The sequence below is a fragment of the Diuraphis noxia genome, unplaced genomic scaffold (genome assembly GCF_037042655.1).
Source record: "Diuraphis noxia isolate RWA-SAM2 unplaced genomic scaffold, SU_Dnox_SAM2 contig0002, whole genome shotgun sequence".
Classification (NCBI taxonomy): Eukaryota; Metazoa; Arthropoda; class Insecta; order Hemiptera; family Aphididae; genus Diuraphis; species Diuraphis noxia.
The window spans coordinates 22,859,832-22,878,524 of NW_028301712.1; positions in this window are offsets into that span (position 1 = coordinate 22,859,832).

Here is an 18,693-nt window from a genome sequence, read left to right on the forward strand (position 1 = left end):
GCCATTTTTTAGAGCTTATTTTTCTGAAAATATTCACGTTACAAAATTTTATTTTCATTGATTTCCTGATTTTTAATATATTTTTTTAGTTTCGAGAAAAATTACGAATTATTTAACACCGTAATGTTATCAAACATGTGACTCGCCGCGCCGCGCGCATTCCCATACGGCCGGCTGAATACTTTCCATGTTCCTAATAGTAATAAATTTATAATCATATATTTTATTTCTTCAAAACTAGAAAAAATATCAAATTAATGGAAATAAAATGTTGAAACATCAATATTTTCAGAAAAATAAACTCGACAAAATGGCTAGGTATCTTTAATTTTTTTGGAAATAATAAAATAAAAAATTATATTTTAAATTTTTTACAAAAAACATTTAAATAAATTTAAAAATGAAATAATTGTAGTTCTTAACCCTGTGAATTTTATTATAAAACCAGAATTTTGATATCTCCATTATTTTGTGAGATATCGCAATGGGTAAATCCTCGCAGAATTAATTATATCAAAAAGTTTTATATAGAATTATACAGAATTATATTTAATTTTAATTTTTCGAAAACATTATATTGTTTTTTTTATGTCTGTATAAACTAAATACAAACAGATATGGTTTTGTATGTAACTATAACCATTATAACATGGATATCAGTATTATATTGGAAAATTAATATTGATATTGATATTTTATCAATCATAAAACAAATACCTAAATTATTGCAATTTTCAGGCACGTTTGATTATATCATTTTACAATAAATTTAATAAAAAATATAAAAAAATAACAAACAAACAAAAATACTTTAAACATAGTATAACTTTTTATTGAAAATATTATAAACAAACTAAATTAATATAACAACCATATTTACACAGTGCGTGTCAATATTTTAAAAACTATATGCAACATTTTTCAATAAAACATACTAATGTAACGTTTGTTCAATTGTACATATACACTGCACGTGAGTAGAGAATACAATGGTTTTTAAAAAATAAAAAGATTATTATTTAATTAAACTATCAGTATTTTTTTTGACTGTTGGTCAGTGGTAAAATTGGACTGCCTTTATAATATGCATTTTTATATTTTTGTTATAATATGTATAGATATAGGATTATTTGAGGATCTGATGTGTCCCGTTCGTGTTATAGTAGGTATGTGTCTTTTTCTTTTTCAATTAATTTTGCAGCAGATGAGATCGATGCCCGTGTTTTCCGGTATTAATTTTTTATTATTCGTTCATTTCATAGGTAAATATTGCTGTACAAACAAACAAAATTATATCCATTTATAATTTCGTTATACAATTAATATCTATGAATATACACATTCAGTACCTATCGTAAAAACTACAGGAGAAAATAATTTTTTTTCTATGTTAATATAGTATCCCACACATCAAGTTCTATTTCTCAATTCCCCTAACCAACCGCATGCGTATTTCATATTTAGGTGTACAGTAAACAAACAGCTAAAGTAAATGGGGTAACACGTTTATTCGTGAACCATAACGGCGTACAAACTATAAAATATATCAAATCTAGATGCACACCTACATACACAATATAATGTACATACGACGAGATTATTATTACAACACGCCAATAACGAATGTTATTATATATATATATTGCGTCACATAACATACCTATTGCACGTTATTATTGTATGATGGAGTAGCAGTCGACCATTAAAACGCTGATAACACTTCAATTCACGAGTGTTATTTACTGTCTGTCAGTCGTAGCGAAACGATTGAACTGCGAATGGGAGGTCAGGTATATATCAGTTTATATATTATATTATATAAAAAAAAGATGAAAACCGTCGGATGTTTATCAAATGCGGTAGAGAAAACAACCGAGGACATGTTTGTGACTCACATTTCGCCAAGATTGACGTAAAAGTGGAATCTCCAACATACACAACCCAAAAAACATTTCTTCTATGTTTATGCGATCCTATATGATATGTATGCATATTATAATTTATAGTCAAATTTGTTGTTGGTCACGAATAAAATATATATCCTGAACGTTTTGTACGATCGCTCAAAACATCGTGTGACTAACCACAACTTAAAATTCACTTACCTGCCAATTATGTTATTAAAATTATTCATTTTCCTTTCAAAATTCAATCTGTTGTTCGGATTTTTAACACTTTTTAATAAATATCAAATCGGCCAGGATTAGTTTTAAAAATAACCTACAAATATTGGAATGCCATAAAACGCTTTAACTATATAGTTCCTAAATGCAGTGTTGAAATTCTCAATTTAAGAGTATATTAATTTATATTTTTAATGAAATAAACAATCTTTTATGCAAAGTGCAGTGTGACTATCAGATTATCCCAATATCAAAGACAATGATGCTTTATTAACAAACCAAATAAACTATTGAACAATAATAAAAAGGTCGTGTAGACTTTTCGTAAAAATGTCGATCTAATGGCATCAAAGAGAAAAAAAACAAACAAGTATTCACCATAAAAACATACCAAAAATTTTCACAAAGCATTTTTATTATGTGTACAAAATGCTGTCTTATCCTTTTAAACTGGTATAAAAAATATAATTTTTAAAGCATAGTTCACTTTGTTTGTAGGCTATAAAAATCAAAAAAAGTTAAAAGAAGTTGATTATAAGGTTATTCTACACGATTGCAATAAAACAAAAATATAAATGTCACATATTTGGTAAAACAAAAACAGTTCCCTTACAGCTAAATTTTACAAATTTAATATTATTTTATTTATCATACTATTTTCAGTGAATTATTGGTGAGGAAAAATTATACAAGCTACCTTATTGTTGTGATACAAATAGTAAAATAGTAAAAAATTAATGCCAAAAGTTTCAAAATTAATAAAAAAAATAATCTAAATTATATTGTACTAATTTCTTTGTATGTAAATTTTAAAGCATTATAATATTGTACAATGAGAATACATGACAAGTTTTATTTTTAAAATTATTACGATTTTAATTACTGTTTTAAAAGTTTTCAATACTTCAAATCCTAGTCAATGAGCAGAAGACCTGATGAAAAAAGACGACCGAATCAAAACCTTTAAAACTTTAGTTTACGCCACCACTTTATCGACGAGCAATTGAACTTGGGCAATTATCGGAAAACAAAATGGTATTCATAGAGATAAGAGAAGTTGAAATGAAAGCCGGGAAGTGGTTTTTTCTGTGCGGGCTCTTAGGAAGTTTTCTCTTCTTATTGTTTCATCGAGTTTTTGACGTCTTATTGTTTCACCAGAGTTCATGGGCCGAGTTACTTTTAACTTATTCCGATACGGTACTTAAAATCGGTAAGTTTTTCCGACAATAAAACCAAAACACAAATTTCTACCACCAACCGCAGCGGAAAAACTGTTTTCTCCGTTCCACCTTTATCATCCATTGGATTACGATTTTCATTCAATGCCATTATATTACATCATTAACTGGTGATTATAAGATTTATATTATTAATTTAAATAAAAATAAAAATTGATTATTACGTCTCTTGCAAATAAATATTTGTATTGTTATTGACTAATTTATATAAATGAATATTATAATGTTATAGCATTCAAGTATGGAATGGTATTATCTCATAAAATATCTTGGTACTTCATACACTGACCAAATAAATGCAATAAACATATAATTCAACTATATATTTTATAAATTGTCCATGTTTGTACAGTTATATTATATGCATTGCAAGTATTTAAGATAAAATTAGATTTTCTGAGGTGTGTGAACTCTTTGGTGTCGTTTTCGCTATTGGTAAAAGGTACCTACGACGACTGAATTAAATACTTTAGTAAATAATAAATAATAAAAACGATGATACACACGCAACCAAATAATACGAGTTTTCCACTCTTTCTTGTGCATCAATAATGTGTATATCATAATACTTTATAACATATGAATGTCTCAACTCCACATATTCTCGTCTAGAATACTATTATATTTACGAGCAGGGGCGTATTTAGGGGGGGGGGTGATATGGGTGTTAGAACACCCCCCATCATCCGTATTTTTTTATATTTTCATCAAACTCTGAATTTACTCATTAGACCGAATTTCTATGAAAGACGAAAGTAAGTATCTACTGCTACTTGGCTACTTTATCTGTGTTTTGGAGTATCAGTTAGTTTTGCGTTATTTATACATGCTGTTACCAATTTACCATTCGCTCATTATCAGACTATCAGAATCAAAAAAAAAAGTTCATGATAATGTGGTATCACAGACTGAAATTTTGGTTGCATTCATATGATTGATATCAATAATTATTTAGTATGGTGATAACCACGGCTTCTGCTATTAACAGTGATATACAACTGATACTCCATAAATGACATATTCTCGCATTAGCTTGCCTTTAAGTCGTCAGTTACAAACAGAAAATTTGGACTTGGTTAAGGCTAAGGATTTAGCTGAAGATGTGTCTCAAGCAGTAATGGAGTTAAGAAAAAAAGCTGAAGCAGAGTTTAAAGAAATTTATACTGAAGTAAACAGAAAATGCGAAACCTTGGGAGTTGCAATCACCATACCTAGACTTACAAAGAATCAAAAACATAGATCAAATTTCACCACCAACTACAGTGAAGAATATTTTAGGTTATCTATATATATTCCATTTTTGGACAGTTTTTCAAACCAATTAAGAGAAAGATTTTTAGCTCATAAATCACTTGTTAAAAATTTTTCTTGTTTACTAAGTGTTCAAGATGATGATGAAAAAAATTTTGTTTAACTTATAAAAATATATGCAGAGGATATTGTAGTTGATGAAAAAAGTGCAAAGGGTGAATTTTTGGTTTGGAAGCAACAGATTAAAAAGTCCACTCCGAAACATGTAATAGATGCTTTGCTTAACTGTAATTCTATTATTTTTCCTACGATTCACAGGCTGTTGGTTATCTTAGCAACATTTCCTGTCACTACATCTACGAGTGAACGTTCCTTTTCAACTCTCCGTAAACTTAAAACATATTTAAGAAATACCGTTGGAGAAAACAGGCTGAATGGTCTAGCTTTAATGAATATTCATAGAGATATACCTATATCTACGGCAGAGGTTATTGATGAACTTGCACTCTAATTCCGTCGCTTAAAATTCACCTAGGTTCTCAATTTATAATAATATATACCATATTATTATTATTATTTCTTTTTTGTGATTAATAAAATAAAAGTTATTATTTTAGTTATACCTAGTATAAAAGTTTTATAAGACTTGAAAATTATACGTATACTAAATATTTACTATAATAATTTACATTAATATATGGTACTTGTTTATGTTATACGGGGGTGTGGGGGGGGGCAGAGCCCTCCACCTACCAAATGACTATTAAATTTAAAAACACCCCCGTAAAATGAATCCTGGATACGCCACTGTTTACAAGGATGGTTATCCACCATGGTATACACCTAATTAAAAATATCACTACAGTCGATTTTGTATTAATAAATAGTTGGTATTCTACTATATTCTAGGTATATACCTATTGTATTATACATAAATTATTTTATTGATGTTCTCAATATTCATATTGAAACTGTAAAATTATTTGTGTATTAAAATGTATGTATCATTTTTGTCCAAAATGTAGTTTTAAAATAATTATTATTCCAAAATATAACCAATATTTTTAATATCCAGAATAATAATTTTAAATCTATTCTTCAACTAGTTAATGTGTTAATAATGTACATACTTTAACTATCCCCAATCAGCCATTGTAATACCTAGTTATTTCATTAAATTTCTAAGAATAGTATTATTTTAATTTTAATATAAATTCTTTAATTAAAGCAGTTTTTAAATTATAAAAAATTATTTCATACTTTAACGGCCATGCGTATTAAAATATAATATTATATGTCTCGAGTTAGCTTTAAATTTTAACATCGTCATATTGTCTACAAATTCAAGACGATAACTAATGTCCATCATACATTTCACTCGATGACTCAACCTCATATAAGTATTTAATATTTAACAAAAACATAAAACATATTATTAATCCGCAACCTTAATATAATTACTTTTCCCTTCCCCTATGTTAACTGTCCATATTATTATATTTACCAAAACAACTGCGAGCAATCGATGGCCACATCTTTATTTTGTCACACTCCATCGGATCACAATGCCTTTAATTTTCTTATTTTATGAATTCTTTTTCAAAAAAAACTGTGACAATCACCATAAATCGCTCACACGGTGGGACTTGTCGATGAGCCAAAATCGGTGGTTGGTGAAAAACGTATGCATAAACAGAATCAAGATAAGTATAAGAAAATTAAGAAAATTAATCTCGCTGCTACCTAAGTATTTTTTCTTATTTTATTACGAAATCAAAATTATATAAAGTGTTTCCATGGACTCTACGATCGTCTGAAGCTTCTTTTCGAAGGTGTTTTATGTTATTATTGTAATTCGTTACAGGTGAAACAATGAGGAACGATGTGTATTTATTTATGTTTTTTTAATTTCTATTCCTATTCAATAATAGGCTTTATTTCCATTAAATAAATAATATTATTTATATATTTTTAAACGTTTTTGAAGAAATAAAAATACATCATGATTTAATTGAGCTAACGTTTTAATATAAATATGTAAATTTCAGTGTATTTATTTATAATTTTTTAATGAAGATGGTGATCACGAATTAATTTCACGATACAAAATTATTAAAATATAGGGAATATTTTAAAGAGAATTATTACTAAATTACTTCAAAGTGAAACGAGTCCAACACAATTCAATTAGTTTCAAGTGTTTAATTTTAATACCATATTGAAGTACCATAATTATTTAATCTACATTCTGTAATTCAAATACTTAAATTCCTAACGACATATTTCAAATGATTATTTAGTTAGTGATATTTCATTCATAAAATTAACATTAAGACTATTTGAAGGAATTATTAAATTTATTAAGAGAGTTTTATTTGTTATGAGTTTATGACCTACTTTGATTATTACACAACGGTAGTAACTATCAAATAATATTGCAACTAATTTATTTTTAGAATAATGACTTATTAGATTGAAACAATTAAGACAATTAAGTAAATTTATTTCTCAGAACTAATATATTTTAAATATAATGTCTGCATAAAAATATTTAATACCTACTTATAGTGATACTGCATCATAATTCATAGGAACCCGGAACATTTCATTATATATTTTATACATAGAAGTAAATTCAGAATTAGTATCAAATATTAAAAATATAGGTAATGTATGTCTCACTAATAATAATTTTCTATAAAGCAAAAGCATAAATTTTATTATAATTTATTTTGAATAGAAAGTACTACATTAATTTTAAGATTATTTACTTGTTTCAATTTATGAAATAAAACGTAGAGATGTAACAAAAATTAATCGTATGTAGTTGAGTGTTATGTTAAGGACTAAATATAACCCTATTTGGTATACATAGAATGAATTCAAAATTAATTTATCAATTTAAAATATATGATATAGTTATATCCATTTGTCTCTAGATCTCCTGCTTAGATATTATACATAGTCTATACTCTATGATTAATTAATACAACACCTAGATGCCCTATGCTGATATAAAAATGTAGCATTCAATGTAAATTCTATAAGTTATTTTCACTTGTTGATTAATTGATTTATTTTGCGTTCATTAAATTAAAATAATAAATAATTTTAAACAAAATTCAATTAAAAGGAAAAACTCATGATTATGTGTCGTTAAGTATAATCGAATTATCGATTCATTGTAAATGGCAACCATCATAATAATTGAAATAACTTAGTTCTATATTACGATGATATAATTCTTAACTTTATATATTTTTCTGTGTGAAAAAATCGAAACAACTCTTTCATATTTCTATTTATTTAAAGATTTACTTTTATGCATTTTTACATCAGACGTTATCATGACTAATTGGAAAATTTCGCATATTAATTTGTTTTGCTAAACACGAATCTCACATAACGTATTCTGCAGTAAGCTATTTATTAAACAATTATAGAGTTTATTAATACGATCGCCATAATATATTAACTATAATCATAAATACTATGGTTAAAATTATGTTATGAAGTAAAATAATTTGCGCTCAATAAAGAATACAATGCTTCCTAACACTGTCACATTGTGATGTATCTCGGAATTTAGCCATAGCATAAATACAATTATAGCATTAAATTTTACGTTAGGCTTCATACAAATTTCAAGCAGTAAATTATATTACATAAAAAATACGTATATCTTTTAATCTACATTATTCACTATTCGTTGATTAATGCGATTAATTCACTCTAATTCTCGACCAAATTCGAACATCTCCCAAAAGTACAATGGAATTTTTTCATTTAAGCTCATTTTACCATTTATATTTTTCGTTAGATCTATTCTATTATTATAATTTATTACGTTTTCATCTAAAAAACGCCACACGCATCAAACGGCAATGGCTGATGTCTTATTATATCTTTACTTAACCTGGCCGTATGGAGTGCACATTTGTTTGTTCTAACTGTTCTGAGTTCATTTTTATTTCTCACTGCGAAAAAACTTTTAGTTTTACTTAGTGAGATAAAAATTTTTGCAAGAGGTAAATATTTTTTTCTGTATAAGGCATAAATTACTGGTCAAATCGATTTAAATACTGCGTGATTGCCCTGTAATATTAAGGTCCTCACACACTGTTGTGGTAGACGGTACGATCACGGTAACGATAAAGTTGTTGCCCAAGGATTTATATCAGGCCATTAATTAATCACACCGTGGTACGATATTACCGTATTGATAATGGTGTGACTTGTCTCACTTAAAACCCTGAACACAATGTTTTTGTTACCGTGCGCGTGCGTACTAATACAGTAGTGTGTGTGTGTGTGTGCATGGGTTTGTACAGCGTATCTTATGACATCCACAATCGAGATATAAGCCGGCGTTATGTATGACTACCAAGTGTCATAGTGACCTCCGAATTCCGGAGGTCACAAAAGTTGATGTAATTTTCGTAACTACAGCAAGTTTTTACCCTATAAATTGTCTTTCAAAGATAGGAATCCATAAGGTCCAAAATAACATTATTGTGTGTAACGCTGGTGTGTTAAATAGATCCAATTTTTGAATATAGGCGGCGCAACACTTTGAGATTTACACGGGTTCATGGTGTTTAAACATGCTAAAAAAGTATAAGCGCTATTAAAGCTTCCAACTGAATATCATTCAATATTTTACACGTCTTAGTTAGGGGACGCTACTATTGACTCCAGTAGTCCAGTTAATATTACAATAATAACACAAATTACAATACACAAAATTGCTAATTATAGTATTTCTATAAGTATAAAAATACAGACCACCTATTACCACACATCGACAATATCAACATGTATTGACATTTCTACGTAATGAACTTCAAATACAATGTAATACTAATACAGATATTAAAGTACTAACTAAATTCTATGAATTGAATACCATATTTCCAAAGTAATTTATTAATTTCCATAATGCCATGCTTTAATTCATAACATATTACGAAATTGATTGAATGAGGAAATCAAAAAGGGTGAAATTCTTTATCCTAATTAGGATTCCACTGTATATAATCTTTTTTTGTTTGTACGCATCGATTTCAATGCATCTAACGAACTACAGGCATAAAATACAATAGTTTTTAAATTAGTCCATAACAGTGTAATATGAAGATTGTAGGTATTATGTGAGTGAAGAAGCCGTTGCAAGGCATCCCTCATCTTAGTTTACTATAAAATTAGACTGGCCAATTTTGAACCTTTATGACATCCTAATTTACACACTTATATATAATTTAGTTATATTCATAAGTTTATAGTTCATAAGGTACATACAAAATTCAATGTGTGTAAATATCGCAAATAAATCATCCTACCATATCGTTGTCCATGTAATATCTAAGCTAGAATGAAGAATTTTGCACCTTTATGACTTCCTAATTTACACTTACATATAATTTTTGAACAGATTTCAAAATAGAAATATTATTTTAAGACAGGAGTTCATAAGGTGCATACAAAATGCAATGTGTGTAAATATTGCAAAAAAAAAAATAAACCAACATGTCCAAATAAAAAAATGAGTATTTAAATTAATATTATAATACATAATGTAAGTAGTAAGCAGAATATATATAGAGAGAGAGAGATAATATATAGATGTGATAGGTATATAATATTATAGTAATTTGTATTAAACATGCATGCTGGGCACCAAATGTAAGTGTTCTGTTCTTCCTTTCGCTCCTCGCTAATTCGCGAAGGGAGTTTCTGGGTTGGCAAACGTCTTTATATGACATTAACAACAGTGTTGTTAAACAAATTTTTTATCTTAATATTTAACATAAATCCACGTACATGTAACCAATGAATGATTATTTATTCATTATATTAGTTAAACGCATGCGTCTATGTTTTTATTCGTATATGCTTATATACTATAGTAAAACTCATAAAAAAAAACATTTTAAAAATGTTTATACAAAAATAAAATAATATGTTAAAACCAAACAAAACCCAACAATAAAAATAGTCTTTAAAAGACTGATTGGTATCAAAAAAATGTTTAACAAACTATACTCGTTATTGTTTTTAAATGTTCGTTATAACAACGTTTTGAAGGTCTACAAATTACAATTTCACCGAATGTGCACATGCCATATTAGTTTAGAATATTCTAAATCTACAACATAAAAACATTTTTCGTAAGTCAAAAAATATTTTGCTTCAATACTTCTGTTGTGAACTTTGCTATTTGCGAATTCTTTAGCGTATTGATGAACATTTTTAAATGTTGACATTGCCGAAATAAAAAAAATTACCTTCATTCATAAAAGCCAAGCATACACTGTAATAAAGTGCTTCATTATTGTATGATAGCCATAACAGTGTCTAATTTTCATAAAAAAAAAACTTTATTTGAAACTATTGAAATTTGATTGGTGAAAAACTTCTTTTTTCGTATTGTTAAGTGTGTAAATCAAATTTTAATGACTAAAAAATCATTAAAAGGTATATTTTCAACAAAAACCTTGTTTGTTATTTATACAGAGTTGAGAATATATATTAATCCATCGACGTTCAGTATAACCCTTCACGATTATCAGATTATTATATTGTATTCAAAAAATATTGAAATCGTCAAACACTAGACGCGAAGAAAACTGTGAAATAAATCATGTACTAACGCATTATGCGGATGCGGATGTGTGTGTGTGTGTGTCCTAACCTAAAATCAGGTTGCTTCGATCGCATTGACCATTAAACATGATGCGTATATCATGGGAAGAAATTCAAAACAAAAAACTCAGTATAGACAAAATATAACAAATATACAGGGTGATTCAAAAAAAAAATCAAAAAAGTTAATACTTTTCGAGATAATTAGTGTTCCCACTTAAATGGATCTCCCTGTATTATAAGTATTATATAATAGTTATGTCGTATTGGATACAACTTGTTCTACAGAGGCTGTGGAATTTTGTTGTGTAGACGGTGACATTAAGCATACCTATAAAATATTGTGTTCTCATGCACCATGTGCCACGCGCTGTCCTCAGTGTTAAAATATTATTTACCGGACATAAATCATTTCTCCGGAGTGATGATGTCCCACCGTAGAAAGAAACAAAAAGAGTCAAAATGGTATGAGATTAAAGATGGGGATAGCCATCCCCCTTTGTTGACTTTCCCTCATTTGACCGTTGTCGACATATATACCTCGTTATTTATTCTGATAATGAAAATTGACTGCGATCCCGGCATCACCTTCCCTCTCATCAGACATCCTGCACCACCCATCCAACACTCACACCCTCGAATATACAGAGAAAAATCGTCAGCACAGCCGTACAAATATGTGGCATGAACTTTGTTACACTCATCGGCCTACTGATAGTATTAATATATATTTTATTATAATTTTCGGGCCTTTTTTTTCGTTTGGTTAAGTGTTTCGCCACACTCATATAATATAATATCGTTAATGGTATTTTATTTTATTTTTATACCTACCGTAATTGGATCGATGTACTTATACCTATATTATTATACACATAATATTATAATATTTTTATCGTTGTAACCCAGTACTGGGTTATAATACCAATATTATTATGAATTATGATACACCATTAATGTTAAACATAAAAATTAAACCCGCCATTGTTAGTATAAGGCTGCTGTGAAACCATACCATACCTAATTTTTGAACTACTATCTTCGCTACTAAGCTCCACAAATTGGAAATACCTTACGAAAATAATAGTAGACCACCACAGTGTCACAGCGGCCAGAAATATGGATACGCCGTTAACTTTTACCTTCATCTTCCCCGTTACACCAAATTTGGGGATGATCCCGAATCCAAAATATGTATGAAAGACAAAAGCAGCCCTTCCGGCCAAGTGCGCCCTATTCGAAGGGTTCATACCTCTAACTACAAAGGATGTTCGACGTAAAAGTCCCTCCTCAAGTGACGTATAATCAATCATTCAAACCATCACCACATCCCGAGTAAAATTCACGCGTCATCTTTTCTTAACTCTCCCCCTCTACAGGCTAAATTCTATTATGCCTCCATCGCTAATTCTCATAATATTTCCCAATATTTTTATTAACGACATAATATCGCTTTCTTTCATATTTTACTGTATTCATTATTAAACCCCTTAGCCCGCATAGGTACTACACAACGTAATAAGTACGTACTTTATCCTATAGTATATTAGTATATTAGTATAAATATTTCTATCTCATTACCTTTAATTATTATGAAAATCACATAGACGGTTGCGTACGAGTTGATTCCCGGGTACCTGTTCACCTGTACCGATACCGTTGAGTTGATTCCCGAATGATTAAGAGATACGTACGAGTTGATTCTAGGGTCATTATATTTTTTTTTCAATGTTTAGTAAAATATTTAGCCTATTAGCATAACTCAAGAAACACCATCACAAGGAGGTTGGCTGACAAGTTTCTCAAAAATGTTTTTTTTTTTAGTTTTTCATAGTTTGAAAATCATTCAATTTTTATTTATACATTTATTTTTCGTACTATATTATTATATTATATTTATTATTTATTACAAATACATAAAATAAGTCTCGGGAATCAATTCACCTATCGCGACATAGACAACTACCTATTAAAGTTCATAAGATTATATAATTCATTTTCCTATAAATTTTAATTGGTGTTATATTGCATCAATATCGATTAGGTATTTTAATACTATTTAATTATTAGTTAAAAACATGTTTAAATATTATTACGAATTACTAAATTTAAGTGTAGGTATACATCCTAAATGTTGAGCCTGTTATAATATGACTACTTGTTGAAAACAAATAACAGATTTAAGAAAAGCTGTTAAAAACATTTATAACATATTATGTTATATACATACTATATACTAAAAACATTTGATTGCCTTTATTTTTAATATTGTAAATCCATTTTTCAGCTGATTAATTATACGTTGGGTATATTTGTATTGATTTCCAATAAATTTTAATAATACACTATAAATAATCTACTTTAGTGTTATTTTTTCTGATTTTTGTTGATTTATTTCCTGAAGTTCTAACAAATTATCATTAATCTTTGGTATATGATTTTTGCCGTGCACTAATAATGACACGAGTACTTTTAGAAATTAAAAAATATGTCTTTACCAAAACCAACAAGATAATAGATGATGTACATGACACATAATAGTGTGTGCAATCATAGTTAAAATTACTTAATTTTTTCGATAAATCATCCAATCAATTATTTTACACTTATCCTAAGATAAAACTACTTCAAGCCATTTTTATAAAAACATCGCGGGAGTTAATAATAGTTGTTAAATAAATGCAAATTTGAAATTGACTGTTGAATCTTTATAATTTATATTACTTTGTATTGGTTTTTGTTGTCATCAATACACATTGATCTATTTTACATAATATCCAATAATTAAGCATATTTTATTTGCGTAGAGTTATGTTTAAAATTTTCTTTTACTCTAAATATGTATAGATACGTAATGGTTAATATAATTCCTGTATTGTATTTATTTTTCAAGACAAAACATCACTTTAATTTTAAATTTAATGTTAAGATAAACGTCAAGGAAGTCACCATGGTTAGTGTTTATTTAAACACGTTTAGGAATTATTACGTATGACAACTTGTGTCGTTGGATAACCCTAACTTCAACAGTTCAACTAACCCATCACAATTTTAATGTTTCTCACTGATTTTCAAAACGATAAGTAGTGAAAAGTGAAAAGCAATTAGTAATACATGTTGAATGCCGTTAAAGCCTTTTTTATGATTACAAAACTGTAAAATGTAATATTAAGTGTTAAATGTAAGCGAGTATGACATTACAGATCCATCGTGTTTATTAAATTTAAAAGAAAATATGGGATAATGCATCATTAATTAATATAAACGATATGCTAAAGGTACCTAATTAATGATTTCTTAGTAAAAAGAAGTACTTAATTTTAGCAAGTGTAAAAAATTTAGTAAAAATTATTTTACAATATTAAATATATTATGATTGCGTAATATTTAATAAATTAGAAGTCATATGAAATTAAGAATTGTGTTGATCCATGACAATTCATCGTATTCTCCTACATGTGTATTAAACAAAGGCAAAAAACAACTTATTCTTAAAATAAACTTTTATGGTTCACATCGAAATATTATCGCATTAAAAATAAAACATTTATATTGAGTGGTCAAAAATTAAACGTAATATCTATCCTCAATGCTATTATTTTCGTCACTGAGGTGTAATGATGTTTACGATGGATAAACATACATCATAGAAAGTAAAAGCATATTTTTTATGAAATCTTCTCATAATATTTTTAAAAAAAAACCTACATCGATAAACCGTTACCAATGGCTATACACAATATTTTGTATACTCTATGAATAAATTATTATTGTATTATAGGTTATGGAAACGATCGCGGGATCGATGCTACATGGAGAAGTGGCTTCTTCAAAAGAACCGTCGGAAGCAAAACTCATCGCCTGTATATCATATCATATCATAAAATTATTATTATTATTATTTATACACGTTGCGAGAGTGATACAAATAACGCACGTGTGACAGACGTTCGACGATGATCGCTTCATAGCGACAACTTCAACCTTGTCGCACACATTACTTGTTATCTAACGGGCTTCCATTGCCTTCCATGATGGTAGGTATTACGTGAATTACGTACACTGCAGTGCAATATCCAAATATATACACACACACTAACGTAAAATCATATTACATAATATTATGTTTATCGTACACATTGTAAGGGTATTTTTCCAGTCTACTCGGTCGAGTGCGATCGACCACCGATAAAACAATAATAATAACATCGTATTTCGTCTTGGACCGCTATATTTGAAAGTATATAGTTCGTACACAGTATAATATGTATATCGATGATAATATTATACACTACTAGACTGCACGCTCACAATGCGTTGACAATGGCGACGATGATGACGATAATAATAATATGTTATTGAATTCAATTAACAGCGACGAGCGACGTGTCGCTGAGGAGGCAGTAGGACGAGTTACAGGTATATAATGTGGTGGAGGTAACGGTCTGCAGATCCAAGGGGTACCTATACGTATAGTATAGCGTGCAGCATTGTAGTTATATCACCGGGAGTTACTCCACTCTCGTAAGGGGAGGATGAAAACGACGACGACGACGACGACCACCACAAGTTTAAGTTTCACTCGCTCCGTTGTAACGGACGTGGGTAGAGGCATCACGATGTGGGTGAAGGGGGTATATAAGGCCCTGGGTGGAATACGCAGACAGGATTACCCAGCGATGGGTGTTCAACTGTGACGAAGATAACGCCGGGCGGCGCGAAGAGTTGTTATTCTCTCTCGTGGTGGCGGCGTAAGTGATTCATTCGTAAACTTCTGAGGCCCATTGCGAGCAGGCAGTTCCCACCCACAGATATATGTGCATACAAACAGACACTGCACGACTGCAGGATTGGCCGTAGATGGAGGTGAAGGCGGAGGCGGTAAAGCCAAACGTACTACGGTCCATATATAGATCCACATATACATATTATATAAACCGTATCATAGATAATAATAGTCATATATATGTATAGTATTATAGCGCGTGTGTTTCGTGCAGGGCGGTTTTGTGGTGTAAGTGCAAGACTTTGGGATCCGGCGCACAATCTCCACCGAGTCAGGGTCAACCGCCGTGATTAAAGAAGCATCCGCGGCAGCGTTGGATTACGAGCATTAAAACGAAAAAAAATAACAATGATCGCATGAATAGACGCGGGAACGAAGCTGAAACTATACTGTTGACCGGTGGCGTTGGACCCAAACTATATATAATACGCGTGAAAGATATTTACACGTATTATATATATATATATATATATTAAATTTACCTAAATAGTATGATAAGTGGAAAGTGACCAAAATAGTTCCAGCGATAGTAACTGTGGTGTATGTGTTTATTTTTTTTTTGAATAGGTATCACGCAGGATGTTATAAGGATCTCCGCTGGTGGCACCACAATGTATCCTTTATAGCTGCAAGGGTCTTGAACCCCTGCACTGTCTTAATTTTTGAGGCCTACCAACACATTTTAAACATAAGTTTTTTTTATTAATACATTTTTAATCATTTAACACATATTTTTATTACGAATGCTACAACTCGTGAAATTATTTACGAATAGTAGGTGGCCTCCTTTCAAAATAGGTTGGAGATGCAATTTTATAGGTTTGTTTAGGTATATACTCTAAAGTCTAAAGTATATATTATTAATATCCTGTTGACAAATTTTAATAACTTTCAATGTGTTAAGTATTAGCTCATAAAAAATTTTGGAAATTGAGTATTATCTTGTAGAAATGTTATCTTAATTAGGTACAGTTATCTACCTAGTTCATTTCCTAATTAATTTAAAGATTTAAAAACCTAATTAAAATATTCACTGCGATAATTTGCATTATCTATTTACTAAACAATTCTACGTTAGGTCAATACCATGTTTAAATAATTGTTTTACTATTATTATACAACACCCTTCCATTGAAATGGATTCCACTATGACTGCTGCAGAGCGTCAGTTAGAAATGCGCAGAGAACCGATTTTTGTTGTGGCCGTGGTGTATTATCTCATTGGCCAGAGTATTTTGTATAAATTGGTGTATATACCAATGGGTTTAAATAAAAATAAAGATCTATGTATTCCTAAGTCTGGTTTAAATGACACTTGACGCAGAGGCGTAATTTCCAACATGGCAATTTATATTCTACCTTGCGATTGTGACGCAAAATGTTTATCAAATAATTCGCATTTCAAATAATGTGACACATATTATTTTAGAACTTTTTTCATCCAAATTGATATAGGAGATTGAACTATACTATTTAAATCCTACGACATTTGTTGTTAACTCGAATTGATTGTGCTTGATTTTGCTTGTGCTTGCTTATTATACGTATTTATAACATTATAAATAAGTCAATCCAACTAAAATTGCTTAAATAAAAACGTTTGAGACATTCAACTAAAAGGTTTAGTGTAAACGGCCAACAAAACAATTGGACTAGCGGTAGCTACTGACATTTAACTAATACCACTGAAGTCATTAGACAGTATCATCGCGACTATATATTATATTAGTATATAATATTAATATATGCTATTAGCTACCTATGTATTACCAAATTATTTTTCCGTGATTTCGCACGATAGTCAGCACGAATTAATATTAGTATGTGCGTACAAGTATTGTCCTACGTGCAATAATCTCGCAAAAGGAAAATATGTTCGATAATCCCGGTCAGTCGGTCGGTATACCCGTCGACGGTAATCCGGTTTAAATTGAGGCGAATAACCTAACCTAATAAACATACATTTCACTTAGGAAGAGTTTGTGGCTTTTGCCTGAAAATTATCATCATGTCTGCAGACTAGCACAACGCCGCAACTGAATTGTTAATAATATTATTCCATCTGCTGCTTTTGTCGCGATACAACACGTTAGCATAATATTATGTAGGTGTATTGTATTATTGTGATGGACGGCCTAAGTAAAAGTGTCAAGATTTCTTAAATTATATACCTGCTGCTTAAGTCGCAATGCTGTACATTGAAAAACTCGATACATCATTTTGATACTGATGAGTAGGGTTCGGATTTGAAAGCAAAAGCCTTTCTTTTAATAATCATAACAGAAAAATAATTTACAAAAATGTGTTTCATTTAATTTCTAGTAAAATAATTTTTTTTTTGCCTTTTATACATATAAATGCCTTTTTTATGCTCAATTTTTAGTTGATTTAATAATTTTATACACAGCTTACGTATTGAAGTAAGACGGTGCATTGTCGATGTTATATTTCTATAATGATCTATCCATTACCGTCTTATCGAGTATTTGATATGGGCATAAAAGTACCCGTACCTACTACCTAATTAAAGATTAAAATATGTTCATAATGCGTAGATTCAACACTATTCGTCAGTTCGCATTCGTCGACTGCAATTTTCTTTAAATAATTTTTCAACGCACTTATCTTTTAATTATGCCGAAAGTTAAAGAAG